Source organism: Lycorma delicatula, chromosome 7 (assembly GCF_047948215.1).
Source record: "Lycorma delicatula isolate Av1 chromosome 7, ASM4794821v1, whole genome shotgun sequence".
Taxonomy (NCBI): domain Eukaryota; kingdom Metazoa; phylum Arthropoda; class Insecta; order Hemiptera; family Fulgoridae; genus Lycorma; species Lycorma delicatula.
Window position 1 is genome coordinate 132,115,357 of NC_134461.1, and position 21,688 is coordinate 132,137,044.

Here is a 21,688-nt window from a genome sequence, read left to right on the forward strand (position 1 = left end):
GGCTGTAGTGATGTACGCTTTTATAGAGTTCACAGCAGCAACTAACAGGAACATATATATTTACTTTAACATATCATGTTAAATTTTTTTTTAAATTTGCATAAGGAAAAGTTTTAAAAAAAGTTTTTTTACAAAGGTTTAAATAAATTATATATAATCTACAAAAAAACAAATTTTCATTCCAATGCCCCCAAGTTAAAAAAATATATTTTCATCGGGCAGATGTTTGTGCGTATGTTCGCCTGTATTTGGTCTTATTACTCAGGACCCATTGACCGATGTTGGGGGATTTTGGTGGAAATAGAATTTCAAACCTTTACTGGGGCTCTTTAGCAAAAAGTATTTCTTACAAAAGTTGAAGTTTTTTTTATCAAGATAAATTAACAAAACATTTTATTTAATATTTACACCTCCCCACCAAAGAATGATTATATATTTTTCTTTTTTTGGCTATGTGAATTACTTCAGGAAAGAATTTAATGAGAGTTTTTTAGATCTATATTTTCTACATCAATATGTCTTCACACCACTATAAAATGTGTGTGGTACAAAAAATATGTTTAATTTTTAAAAAATCCTAATTTTTTTATGGCTGTTACTCTTTAGTATTTCATGAAAAAGAAATTAGCCCCCTCCTTCCTAAAAAATTGCAATTTTGTTTATTTTGAATTATTATGGGTATATCTTTGTATTTTTTAAACAATCTTAAAAAGTATTTTTTTTTAAATTTGTAATCATCACTTAATCATTTTCTTAAAAGTTAATTTTACCCAAATGCTTCCCCTGGACTATGGGGCCCCCAAAATGAAACAAAAATTATTTTGCTGTGTTAAATTTGTAATGCTCAAAATGTATTTTGTTGAAAAATAAAGTCATTACAATAACTTATATGTCTTGTCTCCTCTGAAGGGAAAGCTCCCAAATTTAAAAAAAATCAAAAATCATTTTTTTTTTAATTTGATTTTAGTTTATTTAAAGTAAATTTTAGTGAATATTTTAATTATTACAAAAAGCCCCCTGATGCATGAATCCCAAAAAGTCAAAAAAATATTTTAGAAATTGTGATGCTAATATTTTGGTTAGTGCTTTATTTTGTTGAGTATTTTGGCTTCAAAAGTTAAAATTAAAAGATTTAGATATAATCAAACAAGTAATTAAATATTAATAATCTTTTTGTTAAATCAATGACTTTAAAATTCTTTATTTTAATATGTCGAAGAAATAACTGAAGATACACTTATATATATGAATATAATATATAATGAAGCTACACTTAGATAATTGAATTGAACACTTGATATTTTGTAACACATTCCTATGTTATATTTTTTCTTTCTGTTGGCTATTGAAGTTTACATTTTCAGCTTTTTGGATATCTATAAAGCTTTTTTTTGTTTAATATTTTACATGAATGTTGTATTTTATTCATCATAACTTGTCTCCCGTCTTTTTTTTCCAAAATGTATAGACATGATGTCAATAAAGGCCATAACAAAAAACACACAATTCGTAAGAATCAGTTGGGCACTGAAGTTGTAAGATGTTGTTTATATTTCTAACATTAATTCTACCTACATTTCTGGCTTGCTCAAAAGTTTTCCAAAAATGAATTGCGTAACTTGACAGCATAGCAGGAAAAGTTATGCAATTCATCGCTGCCTTTTTCGTATTATCAATTCTAATGTATCATTGTGTACTGATAATATACAGTAATGTTTTCTTATTCATATCATTATAATTACAACCCACTGCAATTAAGAAAATAGACATTAATTTCAAAACAAAAGGAAGTATATACTTACTGCACATGCACTGGCAGCCAATAATTTATCAATATAATCTTCCATTGTTATAATGAAACTTCCAGAAATATAATCTTCATTAAATGTATTTAACTGTTTTTTTTTATTCTTTTCTTTACACGAACATGAACAAGAATGAATTATATCAGTTTGGGGTTTAGTTTTTCCTTGGACTGTTTTTTTTGCAACACGTTGGTGCTCTAAACTAAAAACAAAAAAGTATTAATATGAATGTACAATAACAATAAATATTAATGGGATACATAAATAATAATAATAATAACTGTGAAAGAACTTTCATCAAAAAGGCAGCTAATGATAAACTATTTAAAATTCTCCATAAAACAGAGAAAAAGCATTCCTCTATAACATTAATGTACAGTATCAAATACTTTAAACAGCATCATATTGGATGAAGAAAACATAAAACAATGGAAATCAGATGAACTGTGTGGTCATTAATTTTGCATAATTGCAACAAAACAAAACAGAAACTAATTTCTTATATAAATGAAACACCTTATGTAAAGGCTCTCATATGAGGGCCATTCAGAAAGTTCTCTACTTGACAAAGAAATTGTGTTTCCTTTCAGAAAACAATTTTTCAAAAATTTTTTTTAATGTTGAGTCACCTTGCAATTCAATACATTTAGACCAACAACTTTCAGACTTTTTAATATCCTCAGTAAAATACAATTTGTCCAACTATATAAAGTAACCAGTCATCTCAGCTTTGACCTCATCATTTGAAGTGTACCTTCATCCAGCGAATCATTTCTTCAGATTTGAGAAGTTATCACTGAGAGACAAATAGGGTGAATGTGAAACATAGGTAAGCAAAACCTGAGGCACATGGGTGGAGCATTTTGTGATATAAGAGCGGATTTTTTTCTTTTTTTCTAGACGTGGACATTTAGCCTGAATAGCACCCTTCAATCGGTCCAATAATGAAAGTAATACTCCCCGATGATGGTTCATCGCTAGGTAGTCTATGAGCATCAGACCTTGAGAATCTCAAAAAACTGTAGCCATGGTGTTTCTTGCAGATGGGACCATTTTCGCTTTCTTTGGTATAATTTCACCTGCTCCCACCCACTGCCTGGACAGCAGTTTGGTTTCTGGCAAGTATGGTGAATCCATGGTTCATCTACTTGTATAAAACGTTGACAAAACTCTGTGGAAACATTTTTAAATAAGTCTAAACACCTTGAGAAGTGTAACTGTAACAAACACGGCACCCATCAAGCAAAAAGCTTTTTCATTACTTTTACATTGTGTAAAATGTAGCGGCTACATCTATAGAGATGTTTGCGACCTCAGGAAGCTCATGTAATTTCAGTCGGTGATCTTTTAAGATAGCATAGAGGATTTTTGTGACTGTTTCATCAGTAGAAGCAGTTTTTGGACACTCTAACTGCTCATATGTTGAATGGATGTTTAAATTCAGCAGCACATTTTTTTTATATTCAGAAACAAAGTGGAAGAATCCTTTAACAAGGAATCTTAACTTCTGCATGACCATTGGAGATCTTTTAAAACTAACTTCTTTATAACAGCATGAATTTCAGTTTTAACAGAAAATCTCAAAACTTGAATACTCAATTGCCACAAACAAGAAACACATTAATCTGTAATTTTGGAGCCATCTAAACACACCATCTAAAGGATCATAGTGGCAAATATCATTGTCATTTGGTCATACTTGCACCATCTGTGTCACGCCAAGAACTTTCTGATTGGCCCTAGTATTCTTAGAAACTGGGAAATTCATATCAGAAATTCAGATCGAAGTTGTTCCCACAACAGTTCACAGGAGGCACATCATAAGATCAAAAAAGAACTGAAGTAAATGAAAAACACAGAACACCTAGCTGAAATGTAGAAAATAACAATGTCTTAATATAGAGAATATTTTAAGTGTTGTTAGCACCAAATGAATATATTATAAGACATAACTGAGTTGTAGGAGTTATATGTCAGAATTATTAAATAAGAAACCACATTTTCAAAATGAGACAATTAAAATTAAGAAAATGTGTGCTTAAGTTAAAGCATACTGGAACCAATATTGTCAATAACAGATCTGATACTGTAATGGGTAAAGAACATAAAAGAACGAATACCTATACAACAGACATTGCTATTCCAGTACTAATAAACTGCATAAACATAAAATAACTATCTACTGCTAGCTGATGTGATAAAGTAAAAAAACATGAAAAAAGGAAAATAAATGTCAAACCTTAAATTGGTCTTTGGAACAACAAAAGAAACCTACAAAAGTCTGCACCAAGCACTAGAAAAATTGACCAGATTGTGAGATATAAATCAAAAGCAAAAACAATTATATTAGAAACATTCTATATTATGCAAAGGGTTCTAAAACAACAATAATGAATAATACAAATAACAATCTCTATTTCTTGTAATGTATGCACCAAAGAGAACTCTATACAAATATAAGGTACACACTATGCTCATGGGGCAAGTTAGTCAAGTAAACAAAAAGAGCATTTTTACGAAAAAGACATTCATACACTGGCTTATTAACGCAGTAATAAAATTTCCGCATAACAAACTTTATAATGCTAATAAAATGAATTCATAACACACTGTTAATAAATAAATTTTTATCATACAGAAATCAACAAGCAATGTGAATGAGCTTGAATTTATGCAAATTGGAGTACAGTTATGATTAATTATACTTATAATATTTTGTTAAAACAAAATATTTATTTTACTTATTAAAATTAAATTAATCATATTTTTAAATTAATTAGAAGACTGAAAAAGTAGAATATCTTTCCTTTCATTTTTGATTAATAACTTGTATGATTTTCAGATTTAAAAAATCATAATCAATAAAGTCACTGAAGAGCTGGTAATATTAACAAGGTTCTTAGAAGAAAAAAATTAATATATAATCAATAACCTAAGTACATTTTTTAAAATTACTTATCAGTTATTCCAAGTTCAGGTGCTGTATCATATGACAAAAATGTTTTACTTATCGCCTACTAATCATTTTGTATTGATAATAGTAAATAACTACAGCTTAACTAATTAGCACAATTCTTTATGTATTTCCATTCATTTATGAACGCAAGGTTTTTTATTCATAAATCACCTGTCCATGTGAATTGTTCTAGAAGTAAAAATGTTAATTTTTATTTAATTTTACTTTTCATTGTTTTCCGTTCTTTTCATCATATATTTTGTTTTACAGTTACATTATTTTTGTTAGTTTATCACAGTAAAATAAATAATTATAAGTGGTAAATTAAAAGGTGCTTGAAGCGATGAATCTTTCCATTTTTATTTTTCTTACTATTAACCAAAGATCTTGTTATAAATGGTAGTTTCTTGTCTTTATTACAAAGGTAATAAACCTAATAACTACTGAAACTTGTCACAGGTGCGCAACAAAGTTTTCCATCGGTTTTCCTTCATCCTTAAAATGAAAATTTTAAACAGTTCCTTTCTTTCACCCGTGGAATAGCTCACCCGCCGTTCCTGAAGTGATCTATTTATCATGTATAATTAAATTATAATTCAGAAAATACTTTATTCAGATAATAATTGTTAAAATTTTATTTTAAACGAGGCACAGGAAGAAACAAACAATTTGGTAAAGTTGTTTGTTTCTACCTTAAGAGTGAAGTGAAGTGTACAGTCATTATTGCAATCTTTTGCAATTTAGTATCACAAATTATGTATAAGAAGTTGTATCAAAATTATTGTGGCTTGCTGATCGAGTCGAGTAGTGTATAGACTCACCTCCAATGTGTCAGGAGATCAGTTCATTGGAACAACAGAGATAATAATGTATAGTTAAATAATGTAACGCTTAATGTTTATCGACCATTATATCTGGCAAAATGTAATGATACTCCTTTACCTGGAGGAACTGGACATTTGCTTCAAATTGTATCAGTAGGAATTCCAAATTTCAAATTGTGAATTGTTCAATGCAACAGCAGAATTTCACATTACAATGAACTATTCATGTTATCACCTTGTTTCTGGAAATTGGCAAGCATTATGCCTTGAGAATCCCAAATACTGTAAGCAATCATCTGTGAATATTACCTCAAATTTCTTGCATGAAGATTAAGGAGGATGTTTCCATCGCACTAAAATGCTCTTTTAACATATACTCCTCAGTCCCCGTTTTTAGACTGAGCAGCATGAATGTGCATCTGCTAACTAGCAACACCTACTAGACTGCTAAAAATCAAACTGGATTGTGTTGCCACTTAATGACACCTTTAGAAACTACTCCACAATTAGTTTCAGTCATCCCAGATCAGTTTTAACAGACTTCCTCTTGTAAATTTGATTTCATTTATTCAGACTGCAATATTAAAACTATTGCTTTAATTTAACTGATATACTCTGATGTCTGAGGAGAAGGAAATAAAAAATAAATGAGGTTACACATTTCTTCCATGATTATAGAGACGGTATGCTAGCTGTATTTATTCTCACATAATCTAATAAATTTTGTTCTTAGTACATTAACAGTAAGCATGGAAAATGGACAAATAGTAAGCATGGCAGAACAAACTGTACAGCCAATCCATAAAAGACAAAACATCTCAAATTTATAGTAGACTAATATGCTTATGGTTAGTGTTAGTTTGTTAGATAATTCCGAACAAACAGCTGAAAACAAATCCATGCAAGTGGGAGGTCAGTTGTGACAAACTACTCAACAAATAATATAATATAAAATATAATTTTAAAATCCTGCCAGTAAACACCTTTTAAAATCTTTTATCTTGGAATTTATTTGTAAATTTATCCTCTTGAATAGTAATCACATCAATCAAATTTATTAAAACATCAACAAGATTAATTTACTGAGCTGATAACTGTAAAATTATCAATAACTATCACCAAGCAAATAATAATTCCAATTTTTAATCGCATTATTTAATAAAAGCAGCAATATATAACACTAACATTTACAGAAAAATAAATTCATCTAAACACAAATATGTTGAATGTAAGCAATAATTTTCAAAGCAAAATTAATATCTATGTGATTCATAGATATTCAAAGCAAATCCCCAGAAGCACTGCAACCCCTCTGTGTTACTCACTGGGAAGCACTAGAATCAAAATAGTCCCATAATGAACCAAATCTTAGAATATAGTAGTGAATGTTATAGTGTAGTGAATGTAGAAAACTATAAAAATTCGGCCACTGAAGGCAAGATTTTTCAAAAAGTATGACATAAAATAACAAAAATATGACATAAAAAGGACATAAAATCCAAACATATGTTTTTTGCACTATAGTGAGTGCTTCACGATGTCATTCTTGTGGTAATGTATTAACATTTGAACCAACAAGAAATTCATAATTTACTTAAAGAGAAGCAACACAGGTATATTGAACATTTTTGAATTAAAATATTTTAATAAAACTAATACATTTGTGATATTTTTGAAAAGCTGGATGCTACAAATCTCTCCCTGCAAGGAAGCCACATACACTCACCTTTTAGTTGATTGAGAAAATGTTGGCTTTTGTAAAAACCTACGAATGAAGACAGAGGAAAAGAATATTTCCTCTAGTCACAACAATTTTTGACCATCAATGAAGTTGATTTCTCTGGAACTATGAAATCCATTTTTGAAAAAGATTTATTATATTTCAAAATAACATGTTTGCATGGATTCAAGATCTACTTAATGCCAATGCTGAATTTACTGTTCCTAAAGAAAAGAATCTGATAAAGTTGTACTGTGACAATACATTTAAAAACAGAATTTAATAGTGGAATTAACTGATTTTTAGATGCAAATAAAAGATGAATATCTAATGTAAGCGGTAAAAATCAAAGATTTTGAATTCCATTTGCGATGATATCTTATTTGTGTGAAATTGGGTTTCTGGCAGTTGCTGTGATAAAATCTAAGTATCATGTGAAAATCAATGTGGAGAAGGAAATGACAATGGCTTCCAGTTTAGTTTCAAGAATTTAGAAAATGTGTCACGATTAACAGGCTCATCCACTCCACTTATTATTGTAATCAATTGAATTTGTTCAATTATAATTTTTTGTGAACTGAAATTTATTTTATTTACTTTTATTAATACTACAGAAACATTACTGGCTACTTCACAAAGTGTACTAGTTAGAATTTGATATAGGATGCCTTGGGAAAATCTGGATTCAACAATGCTGCCAGGAATCAAAAATGTTTAGGAATCACTGCTGTAATATACATAGTAACTGTAATATTTACCAATGTCAGAAACTATATGTGAACTCAGTAAAGTAACTGAAGGCAGTACTTACTGACACGTTAATGTGTGATGCTTCCCAATCAAGATTGCGTTCACCTCTCTCAAATGGTGTGCAACTACTGGCTGTAACTACTTTAGTCATTACCAGAACACCTACCATCGTTGCTTGAGTTTAAGTTTAAGTTAACAGTTATTTTTATCTTATCGACTTCAATTTCAATTAAAAGACAACATTAAAAACAACAGCCTTCCTCGATCTCTTAAAATGATCAAAACATTCTCTCATTTTTCAATTCTACACTTTTAAAGAAGTCTGACAAATAATACCTCTTTTCTTACACAGGTAAACTCATTTTTTGTTCAGGAAATGAATTTTTTTATTTTAGCCTAAATTTTATTTTTGATGATCATGGTGATAACACGGTAGCCGTGAATCAATATAATCATACTCCATTCTAATTTCATTTTTTAACAAATTTTTTTCGCATATGCGATTACAGATTACTTATATAAGTTCTGCTTTTGTTCATGAAGAATTGTAAGTCGGTTCATACATAACGGTAGCTCTTACATCACATCGCTTTTAACGGTTGCAGAATTTGTTTGATTTCTTGTCCTTTTGTTCAAAATGTTATTTAACATCAGGCAGTAGTCACACACAGCTGTTGTAACCAAAGCATTTATCAAGTCATTCATTAAAAGTGATGATACAGTAATTATTTATAATTATGTTTAATGAACAATTATTAATTATGTTACAATGCTAGTCGATTGTGAATGAAGTTATTGAAAATATATAAAAATGTAAATGATAATGTAGAAGCAGATACTTCTGTTACCGTTACTGTATTATCAATGGAAAAGAAGAAAAACAGTGACAAAGGTGAGTATATGTTTGTTTACTTGCAAGGTAGGGTTTAGGTGGGAACACATTAGTTATAAATGGAACACAGTTATAAAAAATGTTTAATAATTATTTAGCTTACAATGAACTCCTACAAGAAGAATACTGACTGCTCTTATTTTTCATTAAATGCTGTTGCGGTACAATCTGGAAGAAAAATTAAAACTTAATTCATTATTAAAAACTTAATATTTAAATGGTATTTATGTCTAAAATATTGTAACTTTAAAGTTCATTATAACTTTTTATTATTTTGGCAATCGTTAAGTTTAAACCAGCATATTTTTTCCTCAAGTAACTTCTGCTGTCGACAGCGAACACTATCAAACTAAAATGACCTACTTTGATTACAAACACAGCTCTGAAGGAAAATCAAGATGATTTTCACCCCTTTACTGTCACCCGTGTACACTTCTTTGCCATATTTTTAGAGATAATTCTTACAAACATCTTCATTACCAAATGCCATGCCAGTCTGTTCAGTAGCATGGTTCCCATGATGTTATGGTGGGAGGAGGGGGTGTTAAACATGCCAAATATGATCGCCAAATAGAACCAAAAAATGTGTTTTGCAGTGTCCTATCTTTCATAATAATCACATTCGGTAGAGGATGTTTATACTTCGGTTCTTTAAAGGAACCGTGACTGGTCAGGGAGAGGGTCAACTCATACCCCAGTTCCCCGTGCTTGCAGTCTATCCATCTCTAAAGGTCTATGATCAGTCTATAAGTCCATCTACCCCTCAGTTGACTGATCCCATTTCTTGCCCATCTGCAAACAAGTGATGCCTCTGTCTTCATCGTACTTAACCCCTGGTACATAGCATCCCTCTTCCAAACAATGAGGTCCAGGGGTGCAAGTCAGGACCATCTTGGGTGACACCAGCAGTGTCACCCAAGATGGTCCTGTAACTGCAGCATACTCAAAGGGAGACAGCCCTGTGCACCCAGTTATGAACTGTTCTGGCTCTCCCTTTTTCCAGCGCAACAGACCCAACTGATGCTCTGCACATTTTCAAGAGCACCACCTATGACAAAACCTTCCACTCTGATGTGCAGGGATTCCTGATGGTGGTCATATCTGACCAATAGCAGCTGTCATTCTTTCAACCCTCTGAGACAACTTTGTCACATGCTCCAGGAACATGCAGTTTTGTCTAACCGTATCCCAAAGTACTTCACTGCAGGGAAAGGATAGACAACGGTGTCCTTTCTTTGAAATGGTGGTGGTCCACCTGCCCAAGACCATGACCAGTTGGGTCTTCTCCGCCAATTCTTAAGCCTGTTTCTAAAATTAATTTGAAAGCCAGAATGAACACCTTGTACCCATGCTTTTTAATACAGATCTCTAAAATGTGGATGTGGGAGTTATACCTTTCTTTCCTTCTGCTTTCTTTGGTGTGGTAACATTCTTATTAAAATAACATTATGCATACCTTCAATACAACTTAAAAACAAGTACTATTAAAAAAAAAGTCAACAGTAGCTTTATCTATCATGTAACTTCGTTGATGTGTTTGCACTTCAGAGCATTGTTACATCTTACATTTTTCATTATATTTAAATCACTGTTAAAATAATGTTACACATAAGTAATAGATATGTTACTGTTTATTCTTCATCGCACAACTTAATTATCAATAAAACATTTTTAAAGGTGAGCACTATAATACCAAGTAAACACATGGAGTGTTAACAATAATGTTAAATCGAACAGCAAACAAAAAGTGTTTATTTATAAATTTGTAATGTGATTCTAATGAACTGAATAGAATGAAAAATTTAAATATGGAACATATTTTCTGAAACACAATTATATTTAATCATATTATGTGACATGACAAATATATTATTAGGCTGAAGTTAAGTTTTTAATCCTTATATGATATGACTCAGTTAAAACAAAAATTTTAAGAAATAACCCTATCAACAGACGGGTTCAATATTTTTTGTGTCTTGTGATGATGGGAAAGAAATTTACAACCCTCTGGGCACAAAAATTGAATAATCTAATATTACTCTTAACTTCATAAAGAAATAAGCTAGAAATCTGAGGAAGAGAACAGAAGCGATGAAATAATGATATCGCCAATAATTTTAATCGTCAATCTTCTTAAACGTATCATTATTCACAACAATTGATCACTACTTCTATTTTTCATCCATCCATTTCTAAATATACCACACATTACAATATCTCTATAAACTTCATAAAGTGATTTCAACCCGTTTCTCAGCTTTTTTATCAAACAGTAAATTAATTACTAGATGCACTTTACAGCTAGCAAGAATTCAATTTATTTATTTATTTTTCTAATGATAACAGGCTCATTTTAATCACAATCACTAAATTTTTTGGTAATGCATGACATGAAATTTTTATGTGAAAACCCAGAACATTCCAGATGAAAGGTAGAGACACTAGCACCATTTTGCTATAAAGATTGGTAGCACGCTTTACAAACAGCTGTTATTAAATAAGTAACAGCAATACAAAACCTCTTTCTACCACTAATATATGCACACAGAGTCCCATTACACTGTGATGCTACGATGGCGTCATTATCCTCACTCCTCAAGCATTACTTTTTAATTGTAAGTTACTTTCTGGATAGGTTTTGAATTTTATACATTCAGAATAACTATATGGAAAATAAATATACAAATGAAGTTGTTTTTAACAATATCTATTAAATAAATATAATTTAGAAAATTAAATCTTTCAATTAATTGACAAGTTATTAAGACTCACTATACTTATTTAATTAAAAGCTTTTTATTTAAAGACTAAAAACCTACAGAACAAACAGAAACTTACATTTTTTCAAAATGATTCATAGGCATTAACAATTACATAAACAAAAGGAAAATTAATTAAAACTTTACTTCGTTTCCATTGATTTCTTTACATTCTACAACACATTTTTTAATTGAATATTTACTACACAAGCCATTTTGACAAAATGTGTGAGCAGAACCAGAGAATTTGAAGATCATTCTTATTAGACGATTAAATAAAAAAAAAACAGAATACAAAACTAGAATAAAGCAAAGTTACTGAAGTATAACAGAAAAGAGATAATGAGAATTTAAATGCTAAAGGGTAGGCAAAAATAGTATTTCAGAAGTTGCAGAACTATTTTTATTTTCAGCTTTTAGCTAATAATGAACCTATTCGCAAAAGACGAATAGATTCAAACACAGTTTTTTGATTGCATAAAGTTTTGGTGAATATTAAGCGAATGAAATATATTTTCAAGTGATATTTTTAAATTTGCAAAAGGAAGTGATCCATATTAAATTACTCTATATATAAAACATATAATTTTCTAATGCAAAATGTTCATCGGGTTAGGATGAAGTGCACTAATTTGGTACAAAGTTAATAAAAATTTTACTTTAGTTCTTTACATTTATCTTCTTGCACCCACCACAGCTGATGCTGCAATAATTGTCATGGCTGCCAATATCACAAAATAACTGTAATACCAGCAGATCAAAGTGAACAGAATGATCATTATTGTGACTAATCATGTGCTGACTTGGCCGATCAAGAGTAACCTATCACTAGAGTATCCGATCAAGAGTATCCTATCAGCTATAAAAGAACATAATTGCACAGTCAGGCCAGACCATCATTGACAGAGACAATGATGATATTTGAAGAAAAAGAAGTAGATACTCTACATACCAGAAGGAGGCTGCAGCAAAACTGTGAACTACCCATCACAGTTAGGCTCTTGACTCGTGACTACCTACCGGCGAACCAAACCAGTTGTTTTTAGAATCACTTATACGAGGTACAACAATAAAGTTTTCAGTCTCATTTTATTGTGAGCGTGATGGCAACACTGGGAAGTTTGCAATAGTGGCACAGCGATTGTTAACACATTTCATAGACATGCAATTGTTTTCAATTGTCTCAACATCTTGTTGAGTATAGCTCTGTTTTTGTACACGTGTGTTTTGCTATTGTGAAAATTGAAATCTGTTGTGATTTTGAAAAGCAGCTTCACCGCCATCACTGTTGTCAATTTCAGAGTTCAGAGACCAAGAGCCCAAGTGAACATCAACCAACCTTAGTCTCTCTCTACTGATGACCACTCCAGCAGCTAACCTACTAGTATTTTTATTTAAAGTGCCTCTTGCTGTTATATGATATCAATAATAATGTAACAACAGTTCATTCATATTCTGTAGGGAGTTACTAATGCCATAAAGAAACTTTTTCCAAATGTTCTTACAACTTTTCAAGAAGACTCTACTCTCTTATAAAGAGTATAAATGTAAATTAGTATCCAGATGAGCACAGATGGGTTCAGCCTTTTGAAAAAACATCCTCATGCTAACCAATGAAGACAGAATTTATTCTTCAAGAAATTATTTGCATAACGTCTGGAAGACATAAAACAATTTCTATCTAATAACCGCTTATTTAAAATTAAGCCACAATTACCTTCCCATTTATATCTCTATTGCTGCTGCAGTAGCACAGCTATAAAGAGAAAGTATAGTGATCAGCCAAAATTTTGGGTATCAGGATTTTTGCAAACGTCAATGTTAGAAGACTCCCCTTACTCCAAAAAAAATACTAAATATAAAAATTTCTAGAAGGTATATGTATATATGTGCACATGATGCCCAGTATTTTGATTAATATCCAGATTGATTGAATCTAAATTCTTTAAAAGTAGCTAAAAAAATTTCTATGTATGGGATGCTGACGGCATTATATTTTGGATAAAATTAAAAAAAAGGGAATTTTTCAAACTTTTGAATATTTTACTTTTTGTACGGTTATAGAAAATTGAATTTTAATACGATGAAAGTACTTCAGTTATTTAAAATTCCAAAATCTTAAATCAAATCAAATTTTGGGTGGAAGATATTCAACAATATTTCTTAACAGTTTATGCCTCATATCTCGAAAATCAATTGACCAAAAAAACTGAAATTTGGCATAAATATTTTAATGCATATTTATTTTGAACATTTAAATAATTCAATTACATTTTGACCACTGTGCAAATAAAATACAGTTTATATATATATATATATATATATATATTATATTAATCCAATCAAGATAAGATTAATATACTTTGTATAGTGCAGAGGAATACAATTCTCAAAAGGATTTATTTTAGAAAAATATATATATGTGTACAAAAAACTAGTGCAGAAGATGCTGGAAAAAGGTAAGGGAATTAATAAAGCAAAATGTAAACTAATGTAAACTGGTTAATAAAAGAAAGCAAATGTTTGGCAAAAAACAAGAAGGTGGTTACATATACAATACACATCAGGAAGTAATAGAAATAACTGAAAAATTTTATTGTAATTTATACAAGAACTAAGATCAGTCAAAAATGGGAAAGCTTCAGAAATAGATAATATTACTGCTGAGATACTGAAAAATAGTGGCAAAACGTTGCATATAGCACTTGCAAAACTGTACTCAAAATGCCACAAAAACCAAAAGATTCAAATACAAAGAAAACTGCTGAAGTGATTTTTCTACACAAGAAAGGAACTCAATAAGACTTGAAGAATTATCTTCACTTTAATGAGTGAAGATAAACGAGTGAATGTATTTATGAGTGAATGAACTAGGATAAGCTTCCTTCCAGTTATCTAAGGCTTCTCTATCCCAGTTATACAAGGTTTTCATTAAGATAAAGAATGCCAACAACACTGAATGAATCACAACCAAAAGAGCAGACATCTTCAAAAGCAGTTCTAGGACAATGGATCACATCAGGTTGTTCGTTCAGTAAGTCATAGAAAAACACAAACAGTATACCATGCTCCTATGTATGGCTCTTCTCACAAGAACCAAAAGAAATATAAAGACACATACAGGAACTGCAGGTGGCTGGTGAACCCTATGGTCTAAGGATGAACCTTAAAAAGAGAAAGGTCATGTTCAACAAATTTGGCAAGGAAAATAAGATTTTGTCTCTGGAGAAGGTCTTGAACAGGTAGATCATTACATATGTCTGTCCATTGGATGTTACCTGAAGGTGATACAATCAAAGAAGTTGGATGACAAGTTAAGCTTGGGTGACAGGCATTCAGGAGACTTACATTGTTTTCAAGAATTACTCTCAATTTGCCTTAGAAAAATATTTTTAATCTTTACATCCTGCCAGTCCTTTCCTTACCTACTTGGCCATTAACCACTATAATTACTTTAATTACCACATGGAATAACAAGACCTGCGAATGGATCAAAGGCATGGTATACTCGTGTCTTTCTATACCTTTCTGAACAACCTGATGTGATCCAGTGTGCTAAAACCACCTTTGAAACCTCCGTGCTCCTTTCATTGTGATTAATTCAGTGTTTTTAGTATTCATTGAAAATCTTGTAGATAACTGGGAGGAAACTTATTGAGCAATAATTCTTTTTCCTGAATTCCTTTCTTGTGTAGAACTGAGTTTCTTTCGCAGTTTTCCATGCATTTGGAATCTTTTGATTTTTGAGGCACCTTGAGTACAGTTTGCAAGTGTTGTGTGTAATGTTTTATCACCAGCTTTCAGCATCTCAGCAGAAATATTATCTCCTGAAGATTTCCGATTTTTCATTGATTTTATAGCCTGTGTTACTTCTACTAAAACTCATTCTTCTTCTTCTTCTTCTACAGGGATAGCAAGTAAACCAAGAGTTAGCTTATTTGGTACGGGTTGTTATCATATGATGTTTCAGTACACAGAATCATTAGTTACATTAACTAACCTAACCTTGACCAAAACCTAATTAACCTTACATATTAACCTAATATATAGTCTAGTTAATTATCACATAAATACAATATTCTACTCAGTCAGCATGCAGTAACAAAGCTTTCTTCCACTTCATCAACATGAATAAGCATCTGAACTGCAAGCTGAAGCTGTACAAAATTTGGGAAATAGTTTTATTCTTCATGACTGATAGCCCTGTGTCAACTGCTACAATTTTGAGTAGCAGAAGTGAATTAACAACCATGCACAATGGTGTTGTAGATCATGTGTACCATAGTGGAAGAACACAAGATGACTGTAAACCACATAGTAAAGTAGCACCTAAAGTTCGTAATAAGGCAATCTACTCTTTTCTTCTTTTTTGTTGTAAGATTATGATTTACATTAGTATAACAGAAAGAAAAAATAAACTTTACCTTTCCAGAAACTGGCTGTTGTTTCAGTATAGCTGGAAATCTTGGCATATTATATGATCCAACACCCTAAAACAAAAATATTAATAAAATTACTTCACTTGGCTAATTTTCATAAATATACAAAGTTTTCACTAATAATATTGGATGTTTTAATAAAAACGTGGATATTTAACTAAAGAGGATTTTACCACTCTTTTTGGCAGAATGAGAACATTCTTTGTTTCTTTTTCTAATTTTTTTAAATTTTATTTTTAAAATAAATATATTTTCAATAAATAAATGTAATATTTAACAAAATATTAAATTAAAATTTGAAGAGGGAAATGTATAGAATAATAATGTATAGATGTAGTAGGAATTAGCGAGGTTCGGTGGGAAGAGAAAAACAACTTTTGGTCAGGTAATTTTAGAATAATTAACTCAGCTTCAAATAATAGGCAACCAGGAGTAGGTTTCATAAAGAACAAGAAGACAAGGAAGAGAGTAGATTATTTCAAAATGCACAGCGATAGAATCATTGTAATAAGAATAAAATCGAACCTACAAGAGCCCATGATGATGATAAGGTAGAGTTTGTATACAAAGAAATTGATGAAGCAATCAAAAACATAAAAGGAGATGAAAATTTAATAATAGTTGGAGATTGGAATGTAAACATTGGAAAAGGCAAGGAAGGTAATATAGTTGGTGAATATAGGCTGGGCAAAAGGAATGAAAAAGGACTTATAGAGTTTTGCACAAAGTATAATTTAGTAATTGCCAACACTCAGTTTAAAAATCATAATAGAAGAATATACACATGGAAAAAGCCAGGCGATACTGCAAGGTATCAGATAGATTATATCATGGTTAAGCAAAGATTTAGAAATCAGCTTGTCGACTGCAAAACTTTCCCTGGAACAGACATTGATAGCAACCATAATTTAGTGATAATGAAATGTAGATTGAGGTTTAAAAACCTGAAGAAAAGGTGTCAGATGAATCGGTGAAATTTAGAGAAGCTTGATGAAGAGGAGGTAAAGAAGATTTTTGAGGAGGACATCGCAAGAGGTCTGAGTAAAAAAGATAAGATAGAAAATGTAGAAGAAGAATGGGAGAATGTTAAAAAGGAAATTCTTAAATCAGCAGAAGTGAACTTAGGAGGAACAAAGAGAACTGGTAGAAAACCTTAGATTTCAGACGATATATTGCAGCTGATGGATGAACGTAGAAAATATAAGAATGCTAGTGATAAAGAAAGTAAAAGGAACTATAGATAATTAAGAAATACTATAAACAGGAAGTGCAAACTAGCGAAAGAAGAGTGGATTAAAGAAAAGTGTTCAAAAGTGGAAAGAGAAATGAACATTGGTAAAATAGACGGAGCATACAGGAAAGTTAAGGAAAATTATGGGGTACATAAATTAAAATCTAAGAATGTGTTAAACAAAGATGGTACACCGATTTATAATGTGAAAGGTAAAGTCGACAGGTGGGTGGAATATATTGAAGAGTTATATGGAGGAAATGAATTAGAGAATGGTGTTATAGAGGAAGAAGAGGAAGTCAAAGAGGATGAAAGGGGAGAAACAATACTGAGATCTGAATTTAAGAGAGCATTAAAAGATTTGAATGGCAGAAAGGCTCCTGGAATAGACGGAATACCTATAGAATTACTGTGCAGTCCATGTGAGGAAGCGATTGATAGATTATACAAACTGGTGTGTAATATTTACGAAAAAGGGGAAGTTCCATCAGACTTCAAAAAGAGTGTTATAGTCATAATACGAAAGAAAGCAGGAGCAGATAAATGTGAAGAATACAAAACAATTAGCTTAACTAGCCATGCATCAAAAATCTTAACTAGAATTCTGTACAGAAGAATTGAGAGGAGAGTGGAAGAAGTGTTGGGAGATTTGGTTTCAGAAAAAGTATGGGGACAAAGGAAGCAATTTTAGGCCTCAGATTAATAGTAGAAGGAAGATTAAAGAAAAACAAACCAACTGCTTGGCATTTACAGACCTAAAAAAGGCATTCAATAATGTAGACTGGAATAAAATATTCAGCATTTTAAAAAAATTAGGGTTCAAATAAAGAAACAGAAGAACGATTGCTAACATTTACAGGAACCAAACAGCAACAATAGTAATTGAAGAACATAAGAAAGAAGCCGTAATAATAAAGGGAGTCCGACAAGGTTGTTCCCTATCCCTGTTACTTTTTAATCTTTACATAGAACTAGCAGTTAATAATGTTAAAGAACAATTTAGATCCGGAGTAACAGTACAAGGTGAAAAGATAAAGATGCTACGATTTGCTGATGATATAGTAATTCTAGCTGAGAGTAAAAAGGATTTAGAAGAAACAATGAACGGTCCTATGCAGACAATGAACAATGAAGTCCTATGCAAGAACTACCGCATGAAAATAAACAAGAACAAAACGAAAGTAATGAAATGTAGTAAAAATAATGAAGATAGACCACTGAATGTGAAAACAGGAAGAGAAAAGATTATGGAGGTAGCAGAATTTTGTTATTTGGGAATTAGAATTCCTAAAGATGGACGAAGCAGTAGCGATATAAAATGCCAAATAGCACAGGCAAAATGAGCCTTCAGTCAGAAATATAATTTGTTTACATCAAAAATTAATTTATACGTCAGGAAAAGATTTTTGAAAGTATATGTTTGGAGCGTCGCTTTATATGGAAGTGAAAGTTGGACGATCAGAGTATCAAAGTTGGACGAGAAGAAAAGATTAGAAGCTTTTGAAATGCGGTGCTATAGGAGAATGTTAAAAATAAGACGGGTGGATAAAGTGACAAATGAAGAGGTGTTGCTGCCAATTGATGAAGAAAGAAGCATTTCGAAAAATATAGTTAAAAGAAGAGACTTATAAGCTACATATTAAGGCATCCTGGAATAGTTACTTTAATATTGGAGGGACAGGTATAAGGAAAATATTGTGCAGGCAGGCAACGTTTGGAATATGTAATACAAATTGTTAGGGATGTAGGATGTAGGGGGTATACCGAAATGAAACGATTAGCACTAGATAGGGAATCTTGGAGAGCTGCATCAAACCAGTCAAATGACTGAAGACAAAAAAAAATAAGCAAAATTTGATATCAATTCTTTTAACATTTTTTAACAATTATTTTCATTTTGAATCTGTAAGAAGCTACAAAATATTTATATTCATATAAAATGGACTTTGGGGCTCTGTTGTTACGAATCAGGTACAACAGATCAATATAATGAGTATTATATCTACGTTTTTTTAAAAAGTCTGTATTCTGTTGTCTGGTTTTAATCAACACATTCTGACCTCCAGATTCTAGTAATCCACAGATGTAACAAGCTGTACTCATGAATCAGAGATTGTAGTTTCCTTATGCCTTGAATCAGGAAAGTTGCACGTGGTATCTGAAAATTCCCAGAGTATGATACAAATCAAAAAAAGAGTCAATAAAATTGTATCAAAAAATATGTAAGTCAGGAGACCACTTTCTTTAAAACAAAGATCTACTGCAACCAGTACGAAGCACAGCCCTTGTTCAGACTGAATACACAAAACAATTCTACCTTTTGAGTAGGATTGCAACAGTTTGGTATTAATTATACCAGTGCATTACCAAGTATTATATACATTATGTAAATATGTTGTATCACATAACCAAATAAATTATATGTACATTATGCCATAAATGTGTACTGAAGGGCCTGTCCTACAATGTATTATTTTATCTTCCACATAACACAATGCTACAATTTACACAATTCAAAAAACCAACACTTTATTTAATAAACTAAATTAATCAGAGTGGTATTGCAAAGAACTGATGATTTTATTGTAGCCCACAGTATGTAAAATTAGGATCAATTCAAAATTTCGAAACAGAAATTACTCATAAGAAATTAGAACTTTAAAGAATAAAAAATTAGAGTTCTATTTTACTTTATTCAACACTTGACTTGTTAAGTCTGTTCAAAGCCTTATGTCAAGAATAATGTTTAACAGTGACGCACTAATTATATTCTTACAACTATATAAATAAATAAATAATCCTCAATACTACAAGAACAATTAAATAATTATATAAATTTTGTTTTAGTGACTCAATTAATTTACAATATGTTCAAAAATAATACTGGTTATTATGATAAAAATTTATTTCTAAGACACTAAATAATGTCATTTTATTAAAGAAAAATAAATAAAAATTAAGAGTTAAAATACCCATACTGGAAATATGATAATAATAATATCTGATATTAATGCAAAGGTACAGACATTGAACCGTGCTACCAGCTTCACCATAACTATCTCTTTTCCAAAGCATCAAACTTATTGTTAAACAAAATATTCCATAATATACATTACTTATCAAATGTTCAGTTTATTTCTTGAATCTAAAACAAGATCTGCCGCACTCCAATTCTGAACTGCTAATAGCTTCAAAAAAGGTTCAAAATAACTATGGTACATAATGATACTGAATGATTCTAGGTCAATAAAAACATAACTCTCTCATTATTTATATTTTTTATTCTGTAATCTATGTTTAAAAGTAATTTTTTAATAGATTTCAAAAAGTGTGATATTCTCAACTCAATCTGTATATACTCATTTATTTTTAAAAGTATGTGTAGTCTTTAACCTTCACTCGCAAGTAATAATATTATCGTTTTAACAACCTTTTCATCCAATTTTTAATTCTACGATAAAATAGGTAATAGTCACACATCATAATTGTGTACCAATATTAAATTCACAATCACAATAATAAATAAATCCAATAGTTGCACTTAATCTGTAATTCATTTTAGTTCATGTTATTTGGTTTCTGTGGTGTTCTTGTTTTTTAAATAGTTGTTTTATTTATTTAAGTTTAAATCAGTGACACTGATTAAAGATGAATCACTATCTCCAAAACAGTAGAACCAATGTTTTAGTTTATAGGCTGTTATACCCCCTGTGCTGGTACCCAAACTTAAGAGACCAATTCAAAGCATCAAAATATACAAAAAAATATATAAAAAAGTTTATATGGACAAATAACCAACATCTCATCATTTTCCCTCTACCTGCCACTTTATATCTATTCAAAAAATGCTTTTATCTTAAGAGAGATTGAAATATTTTAATAAATATGGTGTACACAGGCCTGCTGACATCCAGAAAATGAATAAGTTTTGAAAACTTTGCCTTTGAAAATTCCAAAATGATGGCCATTTAAATTTTTTTATCGTTAATATTTTCATAAATATTAGTTTTATCAAATTATGTTTTATTAGACAAAATATGTTAAGCAAAATGTCATTTTGTTCAAATGTCAATAATATGTCAATATGTCAGTGTTCAAATCAGTCAATAAACAGCCAAGATACAGTTGAAATTGTTTAAGTGCATTGTAAAAATTAGGCAGTCTGACAATTTTGTTTATTTTCATTTCCTTAACTAATTAAATTAAAAATAATTTTTATTATTAGTAACAGATAGATTAGGCACAAAATTATCAAACTGAGATCTGCGATCAATTTCTTAATGCAAGAAATATGCAACTGTGTGTTATTCAC

At 30.6% G+C, this 21,688-nt stretch overlaps 1 long non-coding RNA gene across 1 annotated transcript; it reads right to left on the bottom strand.

Annotated features, from left to right (window-relative positions):
- Window positions 1-1,959: 1,959 nt before the first annotated feature.
- LOC142328156 (uncharacterized) lies at window positions 1,960-16,193 on the bottom strand. The gene is made up of 3 exons (XR_012757206.1): window positions 16,131-16,193; window positions 9,051-9,115; window positions 1,960-2,007 (listed from the first exon to the last, which is right to left on the bottom strand). It is a non-coding gene; the product is annotated as an uncharacterized LOC142328156 (long non-coding RNA).
- Window positions 16,194-21,688: the final 5,495 nt, after the last annotated feature.